The 8827-nt window shown below is 36.9% G+C and overlaps 1 pseudogene; it reads right to left on the reverse strand.

The window, feature by feature from the left end:
* Nucleotides 1-6716: 6716 nt before the first annotated feature.
* LOC119522497 lies at nucleotides 6717-7191 on the reverse strand (annotated as a pseudogene).
* Nucleotides 7192-8827: the final 1636 nt, after the last annotated feature.

Consider the following 8827-nt stretch of genomic DNA (forward strand, 5'->3'; position numbering starts at 1 on the left):
ATAGTTGGATAATTACAGTGAGGAGCAAATTGAAAAGTCAATTTTCATAATTAGTCTCTGATATGTTATGGCTCAAAGATTTTCATGCAATAGAGAACTTTGTATGTGGCAAGACTTATTAAGCTGGTATTCTCTCTCATAATTGGTCTCTTGCAGATTGACATAAGTTGGAGTGGCTCAAAAAAAAGCAGTTCCACTTAATCTTGTTAGTTGGATGAATTTTTAAGTACAGATGACTAGATCATAGATTGGACCATTGACATGTGGAATGTGGAAGCTTAGCTTAGCTGATGTTTTCAAGTGCCATGACCTTTGACACATGTCACCCATTGCTGATCGCCTATGGTGCACATGAGGCCTGCAATGGGGAGGGATCCTTTTCATAGCTTCAAGCTAGATGTTGTTTTTTTTATTCAAGTGCATGAAAAGTAACTTTGGTCTGGTCAGATGTTTCAAAAACTCAGATGGTTCAAGACTAAAATGATCCTGCTGCTAGGAAGGAAAGGGGGAATTACTTTTTTCCAGAAAGAGCCGAATGAACTGTCCTCTTTGTCCCACTCTTCACTCTGCCCATGATGCTAGCTTTATGTAGCAAGTACAGTTGCAGAAAAAGAGAGTTAGGCTCTGATTTCTTGGCATTGACTTTCATATCTCAAGCCAACTTTTCCTACCCGTTCTTCTTCAACCAATGCTGCCTCAAGATAGCTATTACCTGCCACACTTTAACTCATCTCCTTCTTCAGATCTCACCTACTGTCATATCAAATTGCTTGCAGGTCTCTAAATAACCTGTGTTCTTTCATCCCTTCATCGGTCCCTTCTCTTATGTTCTCTCTGCCTGAAAGCCCCTCCCTTTTTCCTTCCTTTTGCCTAACTCCTCCTCCTAAAGAGAGCTTCATGATTTGACACGAGCATCCTCTACATCTTCTCCTTTGGGAATGTTTCCTTACCCTAACTTGTCCAGCCTGGGTTTGGTGTCCCATTCCCATTCACAGAAATGAGAGCAGTAGTCTATAATAACATGAATCATATTGCACACACAATCCTTCCATTTTATCAGTAATGCATCCTAGACCTTTCATTAATTCTCAGATAACATGCCTTTCCACCACAAAATGCACACACTCTGATAGGAGGAAAATAGCTGAATCAAGAGAAGTATACTTAGCAGATGGCTAGACTCACTTACTAGCTAAGCAGTTTGTCCCTTTACATAAGTCTTGCAACACATAAATCAGATCCTGGCTTCAGCAAATTTATACACATGATGGATGGAAAGAAGGGCAGTAATAAAGCTTTCTGATTGATACATTACATAATACTGAGCCACATCATTGACGTAATCTCCCAATCTGTGACAGGGCATGAGGAGAAAACAGAATAACAAAAGGTTTGGGGAGAAAATAAGTAATAGTGACTTCAGGGGAAAAAGATTGAATCTACATCCAAATGTTGAAACAAGTAGTACACATCTGCATATATTTGCAAATGATTATACAAAAAAAGAGAACAAAGCTCCACTTGATACATGGTAAGTGGTATCTCACTGTGTTCAGTAAACTCCTAGAAGACAGACCACTATCCTCACAGCTACTGGAATCCTCTCCAGAAACGTTATTGAAACTCTCTGATTTCCACAGGCTCAAATCCATTGGGGAACCATAGATATCTCTATTTTGGCTGCAGGACTCTGGTTTTGTTCAAGATAAGGAGAGCAGGGGAAATGGTGGTTATCTGGATACCTGAATTATTCCAACTGTTGTTCATGTCACAACCACATTCTCTTGTCTGTGCAGCTATGGGAACCCAATCCTCTAGGAATCCACTCTAATAAAAGAGACAGGCTTGTAAAGTAATAATACATACTAACTTGAATTAATCATAGCCTAGATCTCTGCAGTGTAGGTATCCCCAAGTTCTTCAGCCCTATGGAGTTAACTTTTCCTATAGCATTTAATTAAAAATTGCTGCAGCCACACAAACGGAGGAAAACTAAGGCTCCCCTATGCCCACCTGAAATGCCTCAGAGGGCTGACATACCTCCTAATTACCTCTTGCTACATTTTTTGCTCGTACTCTGTCTTGCCCATATCTTGTTTCTGGTGTCCATTCCCTTTTTGTCTACCCTGTATTGATCCAGACATGCCACCTAACTAGGGTTGCCATATTTTGCATAGTAAAAGCAAAACAAAACGGGACATCCAGTTAAATTTGTATTTTTGAACTCAATTGCAAATTGAACTGGGCATCCTGCATTTTATCTAACATCATTTCCTTGATTATCCCAAATCACTTCATTCAAGGCAGATGTGCATAATATACTGCAGATTCATGGGTAACAGACGGATAGTTACAGAACTCAACTTAAAATCTAGAATTACACGTAATTACGCATCTCTGTTTTTTCAGTTACATGGCCGTTCTAATCACAAGGATTTTTCCACTGGTTGATGTTGCTACTCAGGACCCTGTCCTCCTGTGGTTTTGCTAAGCCCTCTCTATCCATGCCTCTATTTCTCAGGACCTTCTCCCTATCTTTCTTAAATTGTTCCAGACTATCAACAACTCCCATTTTATTATGTAGGATAATTCAGCTCTTTAAATTTTTCTTGCCCTAGTGACTTTAGGTGGTCAGGGGCTGGGGAGCAGGGCTGAATCTTTCATATGTTAAGTGGCCATCAAGGAATTTCCCTAATAAAAGCAGCAGGACTCTCCCAAGAAGAGGCTACTAACCAGCTTTAAAAATATAATTTTCTGTCTCCCCCATTATGTAAGTAAATGACATATGGAGGAAGATGCAGTATGATGTGTATAGAGAGAGTATAAGATGAGCAATGAAACTGAGCAGGCATTAAAAGCAAAAGTGACATTACATCTGTGATGAGCATTGAAGGGTGAGTAGGACCTTCTTGAGTGCAGAGTGGAGAAATGGCCTTCCAAGTGGAGTTTTTTTTCCCCTTTTTCTTTTTCTTTCTTTTTTTTTTTTTTTCTGTATAGAGTTCTCCTCAGAATTGATGATTGTTGCCAGAGAGTTACTACTTTTTCCAGTTCATACCGCTGATGTTGTAAGTGAAGTATGTATTGAAAACATACTGGGTTGACTAGAGGAAAAGAAGAAATTCAAGGAATTTAAAAATCAAACCCATGATTTAAGGTGTGGCAGCAATGTTGCTCTTCCATGTGAATATCAGTGCCAAGGTCTCAAGGCAAACTATTCTGACACAGGGCATCTTAGTTATTATTCCTTGTGGAGGTGATATCTTCTTTTTGGCTGAAGATGTGCTCCCAGTTATGCATTCAGACATAGCAATACTGAACAGTCAAAGTTGGTTCTAGAATGTTGACATCAATAATACAGAGTCAATACTGTAGATTTAAGCCAAATCCATGGCTCTGCATATCATGTGAAAAGCATGACTTTGAAGAATAGTCCATGAAAAGTTAGAGGACCCTTTTATATGAGTCTCAAAGATTCCAGGCTTGGTAACCTGAAAGTCAGTACCTTCCTGTATCAGACACCAATCAATGCATGCAGACTGATATTCCCAAAACAATCTCTGGGGACCCAGGGCCTGGGCTCCCCCTCCCTAATGGGGAATAAGGCCCCACAGCATGAAGCAGCCTGTGTGACCAGGACAGAAGTTGAAGGTCATCAGACCTCCTCAGGGAAAAAGGTATGTACAGATGGTACTGTAAACAAAGCATTGAAACTCCCTTCCCCTGGTCACTGTTGATAACAAATCTCCAGACCACCCTGTCACTAAAGCTCTGTTCCCATACCCTATGGGATGTCTTTGTCCTAAACCCTTATAAGCTGTTGCTTTGCACCCCCACCCTTGCAGAGTGCTCATTCCATTTTCCTCGGACGGCCACCACCAGGGGCCCTCTCCTGTTCCATAAGTCCTAATAAATCCATGTCTTACTCTATGCCTGGCCTTAAATCTTAAGGCTTTGGTCTTAAGGCTGCACCTACCCAAGCCCTCCAAGAGCAAGGTGAGAACAGTCTCCCCATTTCTTCTTGCACACAAGAGATGGCTATCGGTTTTTTTTTATTGCACTGGTGTCCTGAACACTTAGAACAAAAGCCTGCTCTAATAGAATCACAATCCTATAAAAATACCAGGATAGATAACACATGAAAATCCCTAATAAATCAGCCACCAATAAAACCCCAATTACCAGTTATCTCAGATCCAAACTCTGCTCCAAAGGTAATTTGAGATCCTATTAGTTATTTTTTATTCCATTAGTGACATAAACATTCAGTGTCTCCTGAATGTTAAATTTTAAACTTGTACTTAATATAATAAAGTTACCTCAAGACGTGGGTTTAACCAACAAATAATTGAAATATATTAAACTAGATAAAAGAAAGTCAATAATATGCTAATTCAAAAGACTTTTTGCTGTGCCTTGAGGGCACCAAAAATTGGATTTTAAGGTCACAGGAGTTGGGAAAAATGATCAGCAACTAACCTCCCTGCCTCTTCCCTCTGACTTTTCATTTCAGAAGATGGATTCTTTGTTGAGGGAGGCAGGTTTACTTCAGCAGGCTTTCCCTGAGCACTTAGTGCTAAGCCTTTCCTAGGTATTAGGGTCACAATACCTATGTGAAATAGAAGTTGGTACTTTTATTAAGCTCCTTGGGTGAATCTGACATGTATTGAGGCTTGGTATGGAAGATTCTTGAGTCTAGGTTCTATATCAGCACTGTCTTATAGAACTTTCTGCAATGGTGGAAAGGTTCTATATCTGTGCTATACAATATGGTAGCCCTAGCTACATTTGGCTAGGGAACATTTGAAATGGAGCTAGTGTGACTGAAGAACTGAATTTTAAATTAAATTAAATCTAATTAAATTTAAATATAAATAGCTCTGTATGGCTAGCGGCTGCCATATTGGAGAGTGTAATTCTAGGTAATGGCCAAACATTTGGATTTTGATTCAATTGCCAGTGGTAGTACAAAGCAAGGAACTTTAGGAGCTGCTAACAAGAACCAGTCCAAGTGGTATTGGACATCAGCAGTACATCTACGAATGATTGCAAAGCAAGCTCTAAGGAAACTGGGATGGTTTGGAACTGTATGTACCCCAGAAAAACATGTTCTTAAAGCTAATCCATTCCTGTGGGTGTGAACCCATGGTAAGTAGGACCTTTTGATGAGGCTACTTCAGTTAAGGTGTGACCCACCTCAATTAGGATTGGTCTTAATCCTATTATTGGAGTCCTTTACAAGCAGAATGAAATTCAGACACACAGAGAGAAAGTCATTTACAAGCGGAATGAAATTCATACACAGAGAGAGAATGTCACGGAAGCAAAAAAACTGAAATCAACAAAACCCAGAAGAGAAGGGAGAGACCAGGAGACGCCACCATGTGCCAACCTGCCATGTGACAAGCTAAGGACTAAGAGTTGCCAGCAGCCCCCAGAATGCCAAAGTCTTGAGGAAAAAGTAGCGCCTTGATAATGCTTTGATTTGGACATTTTACCAGCATCAAAACTATAAACTAATAAATTCCCATTGTTTAAGCCAATGCATTTCATGGTATTTGCTTTGAGCAGCCTAGGAAACTAAAACAGACCCTTAAAAATAATTCACTTCAGTTTCTTTACTCATCCTATTTCCATCTTGACTGTTGGAATCTTTTGCCCACTTTTCTACTGAGTTGTTATGCCTTACTTTTATGTATTTGTACAAGCTTTGATATAGTAAGGAAATTTTCATTTTATAATGTGAGATGCCAGTATTTTTTCTTAATTGTTTTATTTTGGAGGGCTTTGTTTATTCAGTTTGCTACCATGGAAATTATTTTTAAATATAGCCTTTAATAATCTCTTCTTTTATGGCTTCTAGGTATTTTGTTAATCTTATAAGATTGTATACACTGAGAATATAGGAAAAATACAACATAGGGTCTTCTGGAGATTTTATGATTTGAGTATTTACTTCTAAATATTTGCTCCATATGGAATTTATTGTGTTTTAAAGTGTGATTTAAAGGTTCAACTTAATTTTTTTCCAGACACCTACTCAGGAATGCCTAAACCATTCATTGCATAATTGATCTTTTGCCTGCGGACATGTTATTGCATCATATGAAAAACTCCTGTATGTATTTGCATTTATAATTCAACTCTCTACTCTGTGCTCTTGATCTGTCTATTAATGTGCCCGACCATACACTTTAAATTATTAAATATGTTTTAATATTTGGTAGGGATGTCTTCCACATTACTCTTTCAGAAATTCTCTCTACCTTTTGTTTATTTTACTATATGGATTTTAGAATCAACTTTTCTAGTTGCCCTTTGTTTAGAGAGAAGTGTTATCTTTATGAAGTTGTGTTTTCCTAATCAAAAGCATGGCATGCTTTTTGCAGTCATTCAAGTATTATTCTGAATCTCTCAGTAGCATTTTTAAAGATTTACCTCATTCTCTTTTCCCCAAACAGTATAATGAAAAATTCCAAACATACCTAAAATTTGAAAGAATTATATGATAAACACCTATATATACATCACAGACATTCTGCTATTTACATTTTACTATATTTGGTTTATCAAATATCTATTCATCTATTTCTGTATCAATCTAAAAATAATGAATTCATTTCAACATAAGTTGCAGACAATTTCACCCTAAGTAAGTCAGTTATCAGAGCATTTTTTTAGGTGAATTAACTATTTATTAATAGACAGGGTCTATAAAGTTATAGACATTTCTTCTTGGACACACCCACAGCAAGGCCACGGCAGCCAGTGGTTTTGGTGTGTTGACCTCAGAGAAGGCTCCGGAAGTGACAAGGCCCTCTGTGGGCCTGAATATTCAGTCACTCCAGGTCTTCACACTGCTGATTGTCCAGGCCAGTGACAAAGACCAGGTTGCATTTTCCATCTTTCATGTCCTTCTATCTATTCAAGAACCAGTTTGGGATCTTATATCAGTGCAGATTTTGCATAATGGTGATCACATAGTTGGCTTCATCCTCAATGAGGTCCCCTGCCCTTTCGAGGAGGTTGAGGTCTGCTTTCCACAACACCACATGAACATATCTTCCCCTCACTCCATTAATAGCAGTGATGGCAAAGGCCATTTTCTACTGCCCATTTGATGTCAGTGTTGAGAACTCGCAAAGCGAGCTAGAACTTCTTGGGGATCAGAAGAGACCTGACAACGGTAGCCATCTCGGAATTTTTTTAATGTGAGATAAATTTACATAAAATGAAATACACAAATCTTAACTAAGTCTCAACAAATGCATATACCTGTGTAACCGGAAGTCCTCTCAAGATATAGAACATTATTGTTAAATTCTGAATGATTTTGATTGATTTTCAAATATTACACCTACCTCTATTTCGTGAGATAAATTCTACATGGTCATTACACATTATGCTTTTTTATATATTGTTGGATTTGTTTAGCTAATATTTTTGAGAATGTCTGCTATGTTCATGAGAAATATTGGTTTCTAATTTTCTTTTATTTTGATGTCTTTATCTGGTTTTGCTATTAGTGTAATTGTGGTCTCATAACATGTATGGGGAAGTGTTCCTTCCTCCTCATTTTTTGAAGGCTTTTAAGTAAGATTACTTTTATTTCTTCCTTAAATGTATGATAGAGTTCACCTCTGAAACAATTTAGGTAGGACTTGAAATTTTTTCTGCATTTAAAACAACAAACTGGATTCAGTTTATTTAATAGATGGAGAGCTACTCAGATTTTCTGTCCCATCCAGTATCAATTTTACAAAGTTGTATTTTTCAAGGAATTTGTCTGTTTCATCTGTTTGTCAAATCTATTAGCATAATTTTATATGTTTATAGGATTTATATTCATAATCCCTTTCATTGCTGATGTTGCTAATTTTTCTCCCTTTTTTTTGGTCAATCAGTTTCTTTGTTAAACATTTTTCAACTATCCAACTTTTTTTAAGCAGCTTTATTGAGATACAACTCAATAATGATATAATTCACTCATTTAAGGGGTACAAGTCAATGTTTTTTAGTATATTCACAGGGTTGTGCAACCATGACCACTATCTAATTTTAAAACATTACTTTCTTTCTAAAAGAAATCCATTACCCATTAGCAGTCTTTATTAATTTTCTCTTTCACTTGTCTGTTTTCAATTTCATTTCCTTCTGTTGCTATATTTATTATTCCTTCCTTCTACTTACTTTGGCTTTACATTGCTCTTCTATTTTTAGTTTCCTAATATGCATTTTTAAGCCATAGAGTTTATTCCTTTATTTTCTAAATTTCCTTCTTTTTGTGGTAAAGTAAATTTTATTTTTAAAACAAATTTGATGATTCCATCACAAATTATCTACAAAATGAAACTAAAACTGAGGCCCCTCCATGAATTTCCTTCTTAAGCACTATTTCATCTTCATCATACAGGATCTGATATGTAGTATTTTCATCATCATTTATTTGAAAGTATTTTCTGACTTCTTTTTAGATTTCTTTTATGATCTATGGATTATATAGAAGTATGCTGTTAAATTTCCAAATATTTGGAGTTTCTCTAGATATATTGCTATTATTAATGTCTGGTTTAATTAATGACTTCTAATTGTAGTGAGAAATCTTACTCTATATGACTTCATCCTATCAAATATACTGAGTCTTATTTTATGGCCAAGCATATGGCCTATCTTGGGGAGCTAACCATGTACACTTGAAAAGAATGTGTACTCTGTGAATGCTGGGCATACTGTTCTACAACTATCACCTAGATTATGAAAATTGATAATGTTGTTCATGTCTTTTATGATTTTACTGGATTTTTTTTGTTTAATTGTTCCATCCATTTTT

This window comes from Choloepus didactylus, chromosome X (assembly GCF_015220235.1).
Source record: "Choloepus didactylus isolate mChoDid1 chromosome X, mChoDid1.pri, whole genome shotgun sequence".
NCBI classification, from domain to species: domain Eukaryota; kingdom Metazoa; phylum Chordata; class Mammalia; order Pilosa; family Megalonychidae; genus Choloepus; species Choloepus didactylus.